The 15806-nt window shown below is 39.1% G+C and overlaps 21 non-coding genes across 21 annotated transcripts; all 21 read right to left on the reverse strand.

Moving 5' to 3' along the window:
* Positions 1–4204: 4204 nt before the first annotated feature.
* Positions 4205–4286, reverse strand: trnas-cga (transfer RNA serine (anticodon CGA)). Its single transcript has one exon. It is a non-coding gene; the product is annotated as a tRNA-Ser (tRNA).
* A 333-nt stretch (positions 4287–4619) lies between these two features.
* On the reverse strand, positions 4620–4701 carry trnas-uga (transfer RNA serine (anticodon UGA)). Its single transcript has one exon. It is a non-coding gene; the product is annotated as a tRNA-Ser (tRNA).
* A 624-nt stretch (positions 4702–5325) lies between these two features.
* On the reverse strand, positions 5326–5407 carry trnas-cga (transfer RNA serine (anticodon CGA)). Its single transcript has one exon. It is a non-coding gene; the product is annotated as a tRNA-Ser (tRNA).
* A 326-nt stretch (positions 5408–5733) lies between these two features.
* Positions 5734–5815, reverse strand: trnas-uga (transfer RNA serine (anticodon UGA)). The gene has a single exon. It is a non-coding gene; the product is annotated as a tRNA-Ser (tRNA).
* Positions 5816–6439: 624 nt separating this feature from the next.
* Positions 6440–6521, reverse strand: trnas-cga (transfer RNA serine (anticodon CGA)). The gene has a single exon. It is a non-coding gene; the product is annotated as a tRNA-Ser (tRNA).
* A 326-nt stretch (positions 6522–6847) lies between these two features.
* trnas-uga (transfer RNA serine (anticodon UGA)) lies at positions 6848–6929 on the reverse strand. Its single transcript has one exon. It is a non-coding gene; the product is annotated as a tRNA-Ser (tRNA).
* Positions 6930–7578: 649 nt separating this feature from the next.
* On the reverse strand, positions 7579–7660 carry trnas-cga (transfer RNA serine (anticodon CGA)). The gene has a single exon. It is a non-coding gene; the product is annotated as a tRNA-Ser (tRNA).
* Positions 7661–7986: 326 nt separating this feature from the next.
* Positions 7987–8068, reverse strand: trnas-uga (transfer RNA serine (anticodon UGA)). Its single transcript has one exon. It is a non-coding gene; the product is annotated as a tRNA-Ser (tRNA).
* A 650-nt stretch (positions 8069–8718) lies between these two features.
* trnas-cga (transfer RNA serine (anticodon CGA)) lies at positions 8719–8800 on the reverse strand. The gene has a single exon. It is a non-coding gene; the product is annotated as a tRNA-Ser (tRNA).
* Positions 8801–9126: 326 nt separating this feature from the next.
* On the reverse strand, positions 9127–9208 carry trnas-uga (transfer RNA serine (anticodon UGA)). The gene has a single exon. It is a non-coding gene; the product is annotated as a tRNA-Ser (tRNA).
* Positions 9209–9857: 649 nt separating this feature from the next.
* Positions 9858–9939, reverse strand: trnas-cga (transfer RNA serine (anticodon CGA)). Its single transcript has one exon. It is a non-coding gene; the product is annotated as a tRNA-Ser (tRNA).
* A 326-nt stretch (positions 9940–10265) lies between these two features.
* On the reverse strand, positions 10266–10347 carry trnas-uga (transfer RNA serine (anticodon UGA)). The gene has a single exon. It is a non-coding gene; the product is annotated as a tRNA-Ser (tRNA).
* Positions 10348–10997: 650 nt separating this feature from the next.
* trnas-cga (transfer RNA serine (anticodon CGA)) lies at positions 10998–11079 on the reverse strand. The gene has a single exon. It is a non-coding gene; the product is annotated as a tRNA-Ser (tRNA).
* A 326-nt stretch (positions 11080–11405) lies between these two features.
* Positions 11406–11487, reverse strand: trnas-uga (transfer RNA serine (anticodon UGA)). The gene has a single exon. It is a non-coding gene; the product is annotated as a tRNA-Ser (tRNA).
* A 650-nt stretch (positions 11488–12137) lies between these two features.
* trnas-cga (transfer RNA serine (anticodon CGA)) lies at positions 12138–12219 on the reverse strand. The gene has a single exon. It is a non-coding gene; the product is annotated as a tRNA-Ser (tRNA).
* A 377-nt stretch (positions 12220–12596) lies between these two features.
* Positions 12597–12678, reverse strand: trnas-uga (transfer RNA serine (anticodon UGA)). The gene has a single exon. It is a non-coding gene; the product is annotated as a tRNA-Ser (tRNA).
* A 651-nt stretch (positions 12679–13329) lies between these two features.
* Positions 13330–13411, reverse strand: trnas-cga (transfer RNA serine (anticodon CGA)). The gene has a single exon. It is a non-coding gene; the product is annotated as a tRNA-Ser (tRNA).
* A 367-nt stretch (positions 13412–13778) lies between these two features.
* Positions 13779–13860, reverse strand: trnas-uga (transfer RNA serine (anticodon UGA)). Its single transcript has one exon. It is a non-coding gene; the product is annotated as a tRNA-Ser (tRNA).
* Positions 13861–14511: 651 nt separating this feature from the next.
* trnas-cga (transfer RNA serine (anticodon CGA)) lies at positions 14512–14593 on the reverse strand. Its single transcript has one exon. It is a non-coding gene; the product is annotated as a tRNA-Ser (tRNA).
* A 367-nt stretch (positions 14594–14960) lies between these two features.
* trnas-uga (transfer RNA serine (anticodon UGA)) lies at positions 14961–15042 on the reverse strand. The gene has a single exon. It is a non-coding gene; the product is annotated as a tRNA-Ser (tRNA).
* A 650-nt stretch (positions 15043–15692) lies between these two features.
* On the reverse strand, positions 15693–15774 carry trnas-cga (transfer RNA serine (anticodon CGA)). The gene has a single exon. It is a non-coding gene; the product is annotated as a tRNA-Ser (tRNA).
* Positions 15775–15806: the final 32 nt, after the last annotated feature.

Consider the following 15806-nt stretch of genomic DNA (forward strand, 5'->3'; position numbering starts at 1 on the left):
GTGAACAAGAATCCATTGAAAATATCAGCAAACCTCTTAAGGAATAATTTAAATACATTTTTGAAATTGAGGAAATTATCCATTCGCCAGTATGCACTTTGAGAGTGGGAGGGACTTTGAATTGAATTAATTATTAAACCATACAGTAAAATGTTTTGATATGTTATACGGTGATAGTCAGGATCACTGTGAACAAGAATACATTGAAAATATCAGCAAACCTCTTAAGGAATAATTTAAATATTTTTTTGAAATTGAGGAAATTATCCATTCGCCAGTATGCACTTTGAGAGTGGGAGGGACTTTGAATTGAATTTATTATAAAACCATACAGTAAAATGTTTTGATATGTTATACGGTGATATTCAGGATCACTGTGAACAAGAATACATTGAAAATATCAGCAAACCTCTTAAGGAATAACTTAAATATTTTTTTGAAATTGAGGAAATTATCCATTCGCCAGTATGCACTTTGAGAGTCGGAGGGACTTTGAATTGTATTTATTATAAAACCATACAGTAAAATGTTTTGATATGTTATACGGTGATATTCAGGATCACTGTGAACAAGAATACATTGAAAATATCAGCAAACCTCCTAAGGAATAACTTAAATATTTTTTTGAAATTGAGGAAATTATCCATTCGCCAGTATGCACTTTGAGAGTCGGAGGGACTTTGAATTGTATTTATTATAAAACCATACAGTAAAATGTTTTGATATGTTATACGGTGATATTCAGGATCACTGTGAACAAGAATACATTGAAAATATCAGCAAACCTCTTAAGGAATAATTTAAATATTTTTTTGAAATTGAGGAAATTATCCATTCGCCAGTATGCACTTTGAGAGTGGGAGGGACTTTGAATTGAATTTATTATAAAACCATACTGTAAAATGTTTTGATATGTTATACAGTGATAGTCAGGATCACTGTGAACAAGAATCCATTGAAAATATCAGCAAACCTCATAAGGAATAATTTAAATACATTTTTGAAATTGAGGAAATTATCCATTCGCCAGTATGCACTTTGAGAGTGGGAGGGACTTTGAATTGAATTAATTATTAAACCATACAGTAAAATGTTTTGATATGTTATACGGTGATAGTCAGGATCACTGTGAACAAGAATACATTGAAAATATCAGCAAACCTCTTAAGGAATAATTTAAATATTTTTTTGAAATTGAGGAAATTATCCATTCGCCAGTATGCACTTTGAGAGTGGGAGGGACTTTGAATTGAATTTATTATAAAACCATACAGTAAAATGTTTTGATATGTTATACGGTGATATTCAGGATCACTGTGAACAAGAATACATTGAAAATATCAGCAAACCTCCTAAGGAATAATTTAAATATTTTTTTGAAATTGAGGAAATTATCCATTCGCCAGTATGCACTTTGAGAGTCGGAGGGACTTTGAATTGTATTTATTATAAAACCATACAGTAAAATGTTTTGATATGTTATACGGTGATATTCAGGATCACTGTGAACAAGAATACATTGAAAATATCAGCAAACCTCTTAAGGAATAATTTAAATATTTTTTTGAAATTGAGGAAATTATACATTCGCAAGTATGCACTTTGAGAGTCGGAGGGACTTTGAATTTAATTTATTATAAAACCATACTGTAAAATGTTTTGATATGTTATACAGTGATAGTCAGGATCACTGTGAACAAGAATCCATTGAAAATATCAGCAAACCTCTTAAGGAATAATTTTAATAAATTTTTGAAATTGAGGAAATTATCCATTCGCCAGAATGCACTTTGAGAGGGGGAGGGACTTTGAATTGAATTTATTATAAAACCATACAGTAAAATGTTTTCATATATTATAAAGTGATAGTCACGATCACTGTGAACAAGAATCCATTGAAAATATCAGCAAACCTTTTAAGGAATAATTTTAATACATTTTTGAAAAGCAGGATTGTTATCCATTCTCCAGTATGCACTTTGATACTGGAAGGGATTTTGAATATAATGTACTATAAAACCATAGAGTAAGATTTTTTTATATGTTCTATAAGGATAGTCAGGATTACTGTGAACAACAATCCATTGAAAATATCAGCAAACCTGTTAAGGAATAATTGTAATACATTTTTGAAAAGCAGGAAATAATCCATTCTCCAGTATGCACTTTGATACTGGGAAGGATTTTGAATTTAATTTATTATAAAACCCTACAGTAAAATGTTTTGATATGTTCTATAGTGATAGTCAGGATCACTGTGAACAATTAAGAATCCTGTGAAAAAAAAATCAGCAAACCTATAATATCCCCCATGTTTAACCGTTGCACCGGGTATAAAAAACTGCTTTCCCATCCATTTTGGCCTAGTCGGGCACTGTACCGTAAGTGCAGTAATATATGCGCAACTGATATTAAGCGGCGGCTGGCTTGACGGGGCTTTTCCAAAGTGCGGCTGGCGTGACCGCAGTCCTTGCACTCGGTCGTAGGTCAATTTACCTTTGTGTTAATCGCTTGGTGTCCTTTATATATGTTATCCTACAAAATAGAATGTGCACTTGCGATTTATAGTCAATTTCCTACTCACCCATAGAAGCCTCAAGTCGGGGATGGTAAGCAATAGGACTCGCTCCCATCCCGTCACTCATTGATTATCCTCAGTTCGGGTCCCTCGTTGTTCGCGTACTGGGGGGATCTCCGCGCTCTCGTCTCCCGACCCTGGTCCACTTGCGTATTGCCTCGGCTCTCTGCAGCAGCGTAGGTCTTTCCTCTCTCCGAACTGGTACCTCCAATCCTTTCTGTCGCATCGCCCTGGCAGCCTCCTGTGGGTTGTTGTAGATCTTGGTTCCGTCGCCCCAGTGGATCCTCAGCGTGGCCATGGGTGATTGGAACCGGAGACCTTTTTCCTTGAGAATCCTTTTAAGACCAGCGTAGTCCCGACGCTTGGCTGCAATCTCCGCAGAATAATCATGATCGAATGTGACTCGTTGCCCGGACACCTGCACGTTCTTCTTCCACGCCGTCTTGAGGATGCTCTCTTTGTCATCAAAGCTCAGAAAGTTCACAATGATTGCTCTGGCTGGTTTGTTTTCAGCTGGTCTGGGGGCTGGAGCCCTGTGTGCTCTTTGGATCTGAAGCTCCTCACCAACAGGTACATCTAGCTCCTTGTGAATTAGCTCGTCAATGTATTTTTTGGTCGAGGCCCCCTCAAGCCCTTCTTTCACACCCCAAACACGGATGTTGTTTCTTCTGGATCGTCCTTCGAGGTCAGTCAGTTTTTCCTGAAGTTTGGACTGTTGTTCAATCAGAGTCGTGATAACGTCCTGAGCCTCGGTGTTCCATTCTTCTGTCTCTCCCACACGTTCCTCTACCAATCCCATGTCTTTCCGTTGATCACGAATATCCACCTCAACACGTGCGATTCTGCCGCTCGTTTCCTCCCTGCAGCTCTCCAGGCTCCGCGTCGTCTCCGTTCAGATTTGACCCATTTCTTCTCTCAATCTTGCCATCTCGTCTCGAACTCCTTTCAGAGCATCATCCATTTGCTTACTTATCTTGTCCAGTTTGGTTTCCATATTTTGCCTGCCAGCGTCAATTTTAACTTGCATACAAGCCAGGGTGGTCTGCATGCTTGTTTGAAACGCAGCCACCCAGCTAGGTTGCTCGTCATTGTCAGCGCTGGCTGTTAGCACGAGGCCCTCGTTGGTTTCCTTTGACATCGTCGTCATCTTTTTCTTACTTTGTGATTCGGGTTTTGGCATATTAAGCCTTTTGTCTTTCTCTTGACCCCTTGTATTCTTATCCATGTCCTATTCAGATAATTTGAGGAGTTTTACACAGTTTTTTACTAATTTTGACCGGGAGCTCTACTTTACTGCTGCCTATCGCATCATCGCCAAACCGGAAGCCCCTCAGCAGACAGGTTTATGTGAAGTATTTGAGCTTTCGCTATTCCCACTGAGTTTTCGAGTCTAATGCCTTAAACACTGCTTCATAACACATTCATATTTTTGGTGTGAACCCAGATTTTATTGGCAAAAGTTTCCCAATCACATGCAGTGAACAAAGACGGTCCTCAATACCCAGTATAACAAGTGTTTTAACAATCTTCATGGCGGAGGTTCAAATGGAAAGGAATGAATCCACAACTTTAAATTTCTCCTTTGAGATAATCAAATGAGGACGGAATGGTTCCATTGAAAAGAATCGCTGTGAGCAGGATTCGAACCTGCGCGGGGAAACCCCATTGGATTTCGAGTCCAACGCCTTAACCTCTCGGCCACCACAGCGTCAATACATGTAAACCAATGGGAAATTTCAAAAAAAGTCCCTGATGACAAGCGTTGAAAATATAGAAGTTCTTAAACGCAGAATAAAACATCAGTTCAAACATCTTCATAGAGGTGTATCAACGTGAAACCACAAATTCATTATCATCCTTTATTTCCTTGACCTATATAAATGACAATTTTTTGATTGATTTAGAGTTAATAGCTGTGAGCATGATTAGAACATATTCGGCGATAACAGCATCGGATTTTGACTACATCTTCTTACCCACCTAGTTTGGGCAGATGTCATGTCAAGAAACTCAAAACTCAACACGGAAAATTAACATACAACGCTGTGAGCAGGATTTGAACTTGCGCGTGTAATACCCATTGGATTTCAAGTCCAACGCCTTAACCACTCAGCCATCACAGCACATTGGGCACGTACCCAAATGGCATTTTATTCAAAAAGAGTCCCAAGGGACCTGGGATAGATTAAAGTGGCCCTTGTTACGCATTGAAACATCCGTTTCCAGCTTCAAACTTCAATTTTGTTTGTCAAATTTACAAGACAAATTTTCCATAACCGGATTAGTTTCTAATAAGATGCCCCTGGTAGAATTTGAACCGGCCCGGATCGAAACCGTTGGATTTTGGATGTAAATTCATTACCCCTCTCTCATCATTAGACCTTTATGAATGAAACAAAGGGAATATTTGTATTTCTCGGGCTTGTCGATTGGTTGATCTAGTCAAAAATCTCAGCAGACAGGTATATGTGAAGTATTTGAGCTTTCGCTATTCACACTGAGTTTTCGCGTCTAATGCCTTAAACACTGCTTCATAACGCATTCATATTTTTGGTGTGAACCCAGATTTTATTGGCAAAAGTTTCCCAATCACATGCAGTGAACAAAGAGGTTCCTCAATACCCAGTATAACAAGTGTTTTAACAATCTTCATAGCGGAGGTTCAAATGGAAAGGAATGAATCCACAACTTTAAATTTCTCCTTTGAGATAATCAAATGAGGACGGAATGGTTCCATTGAAAAGAATCGCTGTGAGCAGGATTCGAACCTGCGCGGGGAAACCCCATTGGATTTCGAGTCCAACGCCTTAACCTCTCGGCCATCACAGCTGCAATAAATAGTATACAATGGGAAATTTTAAAAAAGGTCCCTGAGGACAAGCGTTGAAAATATAGAAGTTCTTAAACGCAGAATAAAACATCAGTTCAAACATCTCCATAGAGGTGTATCAACGTGAAACCACAAATTCATTATCATCCTTTATTTCCTTGACCTATATAAATGACAATTTTTTGATTGATTTAGAGTTAATAGCTGTGAGCAAGATTAGAACATATTCGGCGATAACAGCATCGGATTTTGACTACATCTTCTTGCCCACCTAGTTTGGGCAGATGTCATGTCAAGAAACACATCACAGAATATTAACATACAACGCTGTGAGCAGGATTAGAACCTGCACGGGTAACACCCATTGGATTTCAAGTCCAACGCCTTACCCACTCGGCCAACACAGCACATTTGACACGTACCCAAATGGCATTTTATTCAAAAAGAGTCCCAAGGGACCTGGGATAGATTAAAGAGGCCCTTGTTACGCATTGAAACATCCGTTTCCAGCTTCAAACTTCATTTTTGTTTGTCAAATTTACAAGACAAATTTTCCATAACCGGATTAGTTTCTAATAAGATGCCCCTGGTAGAATTTGAACTGGCCCGGATCGAAACCGTTGGATTTTGGATGTAAATTCATTACCCCTCTCTCATCATTAGACCTTTATGAATGAAACAAAGGGAATATTTGTATTTCTCGGGCTTGTCGATTGGTTGATCTAGTCAAAAATCTCAGCAGACAGGTATATGTGAAGTATTTGAGCTTTCGCTATTCACACTGAGTTTTCGCGTCTAATGCCTTAAACACTGCTTCATAACGCATTCATATTTTTGGTGTGAACCCAGATTTTATTGGCAAAAGTTTCCCAATCACATGCAGTGAACAAAGACGGTCCTCAATACCCAGTCTAACAAGTGTTTTAACAATCTTCATAGCGGAGGTTCAAATGGAAAGGAATGAATCCACAACTTTAAATTTCTCCTTTGAGATAATCAAATGAGGACGGAATGGTTCCATTGAAAATAATCGCTGTGAGCAGGATTCGAACCTGCGCGGGGAAACCCCATTGGATTTCGAGTCCAACGCCTTAACCTCTCGGCCATCACAGCTGCAATAAATAGTATACAATGGGAAATTTTAAAAAAGGTCCCTGAGGACAAGCGTTGAAAATATAGAAGTTCTTAAACGCAGAATAAAACATCAGTTCAAACATCTCCATAGAGGTGTATCAACGTGAAACCACAAATTCATTATCATCCTTTATTTCCTTGACCTATATAAATGACAATTTTTTGATTGATTTAGAGTTAATAGCTGTGAGCAAGATTAGAACATATTCGGCGATAACAGCATCGGATTTTGACTACATCTTCTTACCCACCTAGTTTGGCCAGATGTCATGTCAAAAAACTCAACACGGAATATTAACATACAACGCTGTGAGCAGGATTTGAACCTGCGCGGGTAACACCCATTGGATTTCAAGTCCAACGCCTTAACCACTCGGCCATCACAGCACAATGGGCAAGTACCCAAATGGCATTTTATTCAAAAAGAGTCCCAAGGGACCTGGGATAGATTAAAGTGGCCCTTGTTACGCATTGAAACATCCGTTTCCAGCTTCAAACTTCATTTTTGTTTGTCAAATTTACAAGACAAATTTTCCATAACCGGATTAGTTTCTAATAAGATGCCCCTGGTAGAATTTGAACCGGCCCGGATCGAAACCGTTGGATTTTGGATGTAAATTCATCACCCCTCTCTCATCATAAGACCTTTATGAATGAAACAAAGGGAACATCTGTTGGTCAAGTTGGATTGGCCTTTAAGAATCGCTAGGGCTTGTCGATTGGTTGATCTAGTCAAAAATCTCAGCCGACAGGTATATGTGAAGTATTTGAGCTTTCGCTATTCCCACTGAGTTTTCGAGTCTAATGCCTTAAACACTGCTTCATAACAGATTCATATTTTTGGAGTAAACCCGGATTTTATTGGCAAAGTTTCCCAATTACATGCAGTGAAAAAAGACGGTCCTCAATACCCAGTATAATAAGTGTTTTAACAATCTTCATAGCGGAGGTTCAGAAGTAAAGGAATGAATCCACAACTTTAAATTTCTCCTTTGAGATAATCAAATGAGGACGGAATGGTTCCATTGAATAGATTCGCTGTGAGCAGGATTTGAACCTGCGCGGGGAAACCCCATTGGATTTCGAGTCCAACGCCTTAAACTCTCGGCCATCACAGCGGCAATAAATAAAATCCAATGGGAAACTTTAAAAAAGGTCCCAGAGGACAAGCGTTGAAAATATAGAAGTTCTTAAACGCAGAATAAAACATCAGTTCAAACATCTTCATAGAGGTGTATCAACGGGAAACCACAAATTCATTATCATCCTTTATTTCCTTGACCTATATAAATGACAATTTTTTGATTGATTTAGAGTTAATAGCTGTGAGCAAGATTAGAACATAATCGGCGATAACAGCATCGGATTTTGACTACATCTTCTTACCCACCTAGTTTGGGCAGATGTCATGTCAAGAAACTCAACACGGAATATTAACATACAACGCTGTGAGCAGGATTTGAACCTGCGCGGGTAACACCCATTGGATTTCAAGTCCAACGCCTTAACCACTCGGCCATCACAGCACAATGGGCACGTACCCAAATGGCATTTTATTCAAAAAGAGTCCCAAGGGACCTGGGATAGATTAAAGTGGCCCTTGTTACGCATTGAAACATCCGTTTCCAGCTTCAAACTTCATTTTTGTTTGTCAAATTTACAAGACAAATTTTCCATAACCGGATTAGTTTCTAATAAGATGCCCCTGGTAGAATTTGAACCGGCCCGGATCGAAACCGTTGGATTTTGGATGTAAATTCATTACCCCTCTCTCATCATAAGACCTTTATGAATGAAACAAAGGGAATATCTGTTGGTCAAGTTGGATTGGCCTTTAAGAATTTCTCGGGCTTGTCGATTGGTTGATCTAGTCAAAAATCTCAGCAGACAGGTATATGTGAAGTATTTGAGCTTTCGCTATTCACACTGAGTTTTCGCGTCTAATGCCTTAAACACTGCTTCATAACGCATTCATATTTTTGGTGTGAACCCAGATTTTATTGGCAAAAGTTTCCCAATCACATGCAGTGAACAAAGACGGTCCTCAATACCCAGTCTAACAAGTGTTTTAACAATCTTCATAGCGGAGGTTCAAATGGAAAGGAATGAATCCACAACTTTAAATTTCTCCTTTGAGATAATCAAATGAGGACGGAATGGTTCCATTGAAAAGAATCGCTGTGAGCAGGATTCGAACCTGCGCGGGGAAACCCCATTGGATTTCGAGTCCAACGCCTTAACCTCTCGGCCATCACAGCTGCAATAAAAAGTATACAATGGGAAATTTTAAAAAAGGTCCCTGAGGACAAGCGTTGAAAATATAGAAGTTCTTAAACGCAGAATAAAACATCAGTTCAAACATCTCCATAGAGGTGTATCAACGTGAAACCACAAATTCATTATCATCCTTTATTTCCTTGACCTATATAAATGACAATTTTTTGATTGATTTAGAGTTAATAGCTGTGAGCAAGATTAGAACATATTCGGCGATAACAGCATCGGATTTTGACTACATCTTCTTACCCACCTAGTTTGGCCAGATGTCATGTCAAAAAACTCAACACGGAATATTAACATACAACGCTGTGAGCAGGATTTGAACCTGCGCGGGTAACACCCATTGGATTTCAAGTCCAACGCCTTAACCACTCGGCCATCACAGCACAATGGGCAAGTACCCAAATGGCATTTTATTCAAAAAGAGTCCCAAGGGACCTGGGATAGATTAAAGTGGCCCTTGTTACGCATTGAAACATCCGTTTCCAGCTTCAAACTTCATTTTTGTTTGTCAAATTTACAAGACAAATTTTCCATAACCGGATTAGTTTCTAATAAGATGCCCCTGGTAGAATTTGAACCGGCCCGGATCGAAACCGTTGGATTTTGGATGTAAATTCATCACCCCTCTCTCATCATAAGACCTTTATGAATGAAACAAAGGGAACATCTGTTGGTCAAGTTGGATTGGCCTTTAAGAATCGCTAGGGCTTGTCGATTGGTTGATCTAGTCAAAAATCTCAGCCGACAGGTATATGTGAAGTATTTGAGCTTTCGCTATTCCCACTGAGTTTTCGAGTCTAATGCCTTAAACACTGCTTCATAACAGATTCATATTTTTGGAGTAAACCCGGATTTTATTGGCAAAGTTTCCCAATTACATGCAGTGAAAAAAGACGGTCCTCAATACCCAGTATAATAAGTGTTTTAACAATCTTCATAGCGGAGGTTCAGAAGTAAAGGAATGAATCCACAACTTTAAATTTCTCCTTTGAGATAATCAAATGAGGACGGAATGGTTCCATTGAATAGATTCGCTGTGAGCAGGATTTGAACCTGCGCGGGGAAACCCCATTGGATTTCGAGTCCAACACCTTAAACTCTCGGCCATCACAGCGGCAATAAATAAAATCCAATGGGAAATTTTAAAAAAGGTCCCAGAGGACAAGCGTTGAAAATATAGAAGTTCTTAAACGCAGAATAAAACATCAGTTCAAACATCTTCATAGAGGTGTATCAACGGGAAACCACAAATTCATTATCATCCTTTATTTCCTTGACCTATATAAATGACAATTTTTTGATTGATTTAGAGTTAATAGCTGTGAGCAAGATTAGAACATAATCGGCGATAACAGCATCGGATTTTGACTACATCTTCTTACCCACCTAGTTTGGGCAGATGTCATGTCAAGAAACTCAACACGGAATATTAACATACAACGCTGTGAGCAGGATTTGAACCTGCGCGGGTAACACCCATTGGATTTCAAGTCCAACGCCTTAACCACTCGGCCATCACAGCACAATGGGCACGTACCCAAATGGCATTTTATTCAAAAAGAGTCCCAAGGGACCTGGGATAGATTAAAGTGGCCCTTGTTACGCATTGAAACATCCGTTTCCAGCTTCAAACTTCATTTTTGTTTGTCAAATTTACAAGACAAATTTTCCATAACCGGATTAGTTTCTAATAAGATGCCCCTGGTAGAATTTGAACCGGCCCGGATCGAAACCGTTGGATTTTGGATGTAAATTCATTACCCCTCTCTCATCATAAGACCTTTATGAATGAAACAAAGGGAATAACTGTTGGTCAACTTGGATTGGCCTTTAAGAATTTCTCGGGCTTGTCGATTGGTTGATCTAGTCAAAAATCTCAGCAGACAGGTATATGTGAAGTATTTGAGCTTTCGCTATTCCCACTGAGTTTTCGAGTCTAATGCCTTAAACACTGCTTCATAACACATTCATATTTTTGGTGTGAACCCAGATTTTATTGGCAAAAGTTTCCCAATCACATGCAGTGAACAAATACGGTCCTCAATACCCAGTATAACAAGTGTTTTAACAATCTTCATAGCGGAGGTTCAAATGGAAAGGAATGAATCCACAACTTTAAATTTCTCCTTTGAGATAATCAAATGAGGACGGAATGGTTCCATTGAATAGATTCGCTGTGAGCAGGATTTGAACCTGCGCGGGGAAACCGCATTGGATTTCGAGTCCAACCCCTTAACCTCTCGGCCATCACAGCGGCAATAAATAAAATCCAATGGGAAATTTTAAAAAAGGTCCCAGAGGACAAGCGTTGAAAATATAGAAGTTCTTAAACGCAGAATAAAACATCAGTTCAAACATCTTCATAGAGGTGTATCAACGTGAAACCACAAATTCATTATCATCCTTTATTTCCTTGACCTATATAAATGACAATTTTTTGATTGATTTAGAGTTAATAGCTGTGAGCAAGATTAGAACATATTCGGCGATAACAGCATCGGATTTTGACTACATCTTCTTACCCACCTAGTTTGGGCAGATGTCATGTCAAGAAACTCAACACTGAATATTAACATACAACGCTGTGAGCAGGATTAGAACCTGCACGGGTAACACCCATTGGATTTCAAGTCCAACGCCTTACCCACTCGACCATCACAGCACAATTGACACGTACCCAAATGGCATTTTATTCAAAAAGAGTCCCAAGGGACCTGGGATAGATTAAAGTGGCCCTTGTTACGCATTGAAACATCCGTTTCCAGCTTCAAACTTCATTTTTGTTTGTCAAATTTACAAGACAAATTTTCCATAACCGGATTAGTTTCTAATAAGATGCCCCTGGTAGAATTTGAACCGGCCCGGATCGAAACCGTTGGATTTTGGATGTAAATTCATTACCCCTCTCTCATCATAAGACCTTTATGAATGAAACAAAGGGAATAACTGTTGGTCAACTTGGATTGGCCTTTAAGAATTTCTCGGGCTTGTCGATTGGTTGATCTAGTCAAAAATCTCAGCAGACAGGTATATGTGAAGTATTTGAGCTTTCGCTATTCCCACTGAGTTTTCGAGTCTAATGCCTTAGACACTGCTTCATAACACATTCATATTTTTGGTGTGAACCCAGATTTTTTTGGCAAAAGTTTCCCAATCACATGCAGCGAACAAAGACGGTCCTCAATACCCAGTATAACAAGTGTTTTAACAATCTTCATAGCGGAGGTTCAAATGGAAAGGAATGAATCCACAACTTTAAATTTCTCCTTTGAGATAATCAAATGAGGACGGAATGGTTCCATTGAAAAGAATCGCTGTGAGCAGGAATCGAACCTGCGCGGGGAAACCCCATTGGATTTCGAGTCCAACGCCTTAACCTCTCGGCCATCACAGCGTCAATACATGTATACCAATGGGAAATTTGAAAAAAAGACCCTGATGACAAGCGTTGAAAATATAGAAGTTCTTAAACTCAGAATAAAACATCAGTTCAAACATCTTCATAGAGGTGTATCAACGTGAAACCACAAATTCATTATCATCCTTTATTTCCTTGACCTATATGAATAACAATTTTTGGTCATTTTTTGGCATTTTTTGGCATTTTATTCAAAAAGAGTCCCAAGGGACCTGGGATAGATTAAAGTGGCCCTTGTTATACATTGAAACATCCATTTCCAGCTTCAAACTTCATTTTTGTTTGTCAAATTTACAAGACTAGTTTGGCCAGATGTCATGTCAAGAAACTCAACACGGAATATTAACATACAAGGCTGTGAGCAGGATTTGAACCTGCGCGGGTAACACCCATTGGATTTCAAGTCCAACGCCTTAACCACTCGGCCATCACAGCACGATGGGCAAGTACCCAAATGGCATTTTATTCAAAAAGAGTCCCAAGGGACCTGGGATAGATTAAAGTGGCCCTTGTTACGCATTGAAACATCCGTTTCCAGCTTCAAACTTCATTTTTGTTTGTCAAATTTACAAGACAAATTTTCCATAACCGGATTAGTTTCTAATAAGATGCCCCTGGTAGAATTTGAACCGGCCCGGATCGAAACCGTTGGATTTTGGATGTAAATTCATTACCCCTCTCTCATCATAAGACCTTTATGAATGAAACAAAAGGAATAACTGTTGGTCAACTTGGATTGGCCTTTTAAGAATTTCTCGGGCTTGTCGATTGGTTGATCTAGTCAAAAATCTCAGCAGACAGGTATATGTGAAGTATTTGAGCTTTCGCTATTCCCACTGAGTTTTCGAGTCTAATGCCTTAGACACTGCTTCATAACACATTCATATTTTTGGTGTGAACCCAGATTTTATTGGCAAAAGTTTCCCAATCACATGCAGTGAACAAAGACGGTCCTCAATACCCAGTATAACAAGTGTTTTAACAATCTTCATAGCGGAGGTTCAAATGGAAAGGAATGAATCCACAACTTTAAATTTCTCCTTTGAGATAATCAAATGAGGACGGAATGGTTCCATTGAAATGAATCGCTGTGAGCAGGAATCGAACCTTCGCGGGGAAACCCCATTGGATTTCGAGTCCAACGCCTTAACCTCTCGGCCATCACAGCGTCAATACATGTATACCAATGGGAAATTTGAAAAAAAGACCCTGATGACAAGCGTTGAAAATATAGAAGTTCTTAAACTCAGAATAAAACATCAGTTCAAACATCTTCATAGAGGTGTATCAACGTGAAACCACAAATTCATTATCATCCTTTATTTCCTTGACCTATATAAATAACAATTTTTGGTCATTTTTTGGCATTTTATTCAAAAAGAGTCCCAAGGGACCTGGGATAGATTAAAGTGGCCCTTGTTATACATTGAAACATCCGTTTCCAGCTTCAAACTTCATTTTTGTTTGTCAAATTTACAAGACTAGTTTGGCCAGATGTCATGTCAAGAAACTCAACACGGAATATTAACATACAAGGCTGTGAGCAGGATTTGAACCTGCGCGGGTAACACCCATTGGATTTCAAGTCCAACGCCTTAACCACTCGGCCATCACAGCACGATGGGCAAGTACCCAAATGGCATTTTATTCAAAAAGAGTCCCAAGGGACCTGGGATAGATTAAAGTGGCCCTTGTTACGCATTGAAACATCCGTTTCCAGCTTCAAACTTCATTTTTGTTTGTCAAATTTACAAGACAAATTTTCCATAACCGGATTAGTTTCTAATAAGATGCCCCTGGTAGAATTTGAACCGGCCCGGATCGAAACCGTTGGATTTTGGATGTAAATTCATTACCCCTCTCTCATCATAAGACCTTTATGAATGAAACAAAAGGAATAACTGTTGGTCAACTTGGATTGGCCTTTTAAGAATTTCTCGGGCTTGTCGATTGGTTGATCTAGTCAAAAATCTCAGCAGACAGGTATATGTGAAGTATTTGAGCTTTCGCTATTCCCACTGAGTTTTCGAGTCTAATGCCTTAGACACTGCTTCATAACACATTCATATTTTTGGTGTGAACCCAGATTTTATTGGCAAAAGTTTCCCAATCACATGCAGTGAACAAAGACGGTCCTCAATACCCAGTATAACAAGTGTTTTAACAATCTTCATAGCGGAGGTTCAAATGGAAAGGAATGAATCCACAACTTTAAATTTCTCCTTTGAGATAATCAAATGAGGACGGAATGGTTCCATTGAAAAGAATCGCTGTGAGCAGGAATCGAACCTGCGCGGGGAAACCCCATTGGATTTCGAGTCCAACGCCTTAACCTCTCGGCCATCACAGCGTCAATACATGTATACCAATGGGAAATTTGAAAAAAAGACCCTGATGACAAGCGTTGAAAATATAGAAGTTCTTAAACTCAGAATAAAACATCAGTTCAAACATCTTCATAGAGGTGTATCAACGTGAAACCACAAATTCATTATCATCCTTTATTTCCTTGACCTATATAAATAACAATTTTTGGTCATTTTTTGGCATTTTATTCAAAAAGAGTCCCAAGGGACCTGGGATAGATTAAAGTGGCCCTTGTTATACATTGAAACATCCGTTTCCAGCTTCAAACTTCATTTTTGTTTGTCAAATTTACAAGACTAGTTTGGCCAGATGTCATGTCAAGAAACTCAACACGGAATATTAACATACAACGCTGTGAGCAGGATTTGAACCTGCGCGGGTAACACCCATTGGATTTCAAGTCCAACGCCTTAACCACTCGGCCATCACAGCACAATGGGGAAGTACCCAAATGGCATTTTATTCAAAAAGAGTCCCAAGGGACCTGGGATAGATTAAAGTGGCCCTTGTTACGCATTGAAACATCCGTTTCCAGCTTCAAACTTCATTTTTGTTTGTCAAATTTACAAGACAAATTTTCCATAACCGGATTAGTTTCTAATAAGATGCCCCTGGTAGAATTTGAACCGGCCCGGATCGAAACCGTTGGATTTTGGATGTAAATTCATTACCCCTCTCTCATCATAAGACCTTTATGAATGAAACAAAGGGAATAACTGTTGGTCAACTTGGATTGGCCTTTAAGAATTTCTCGGGCTTGTCGATTGGTTGATCTAGTCAAAAATCTCAGCAGACAGGTATATGTGAAGTATTTGAGCTTTCGCTATTCCCACTGAGTTTTCGAGTCTAATGCCTTAGACACTGCTTCATAACACATTCATATTTTTGGTGTGAACCCAGATTTTATTGGCAAAAGTTTCCCAATCACATGCAGTGAACAAAGACGGTCCTCAATACCCAGTATAACAAGTGTTTTAACAATCTTCATAGCGGAGGTTCAAATGGAAAGGAATGAATCCACAACTTTAAATTTCTCCTTTGAGATAATCAAATGAGGACGGAATGGTTCCATTGAAAAGAATCGCTGTGAGCAGGAATCGAACCTGCGCGGGGAAACCCCATTGGATTTCGAGTCCAACGCCTTAACCTCTCGGCCATCACAGCGTCAATACATCTATACCAATGGGAAATTTGAA

Source organism: Gadus morhua, chromosome 1 (assembly GCF_902167405.1).
Source record: "Gadus morhua chromosome 1, gadMor3.0, whole genome shotgun sequence".
Taxonomy (NCBI): domain Eukaryota; kingdom Metazoa; phylum Chordata; class Actinopteri; order Gadiformes; family Gadidae; genus Gadus; species Gadus morhua.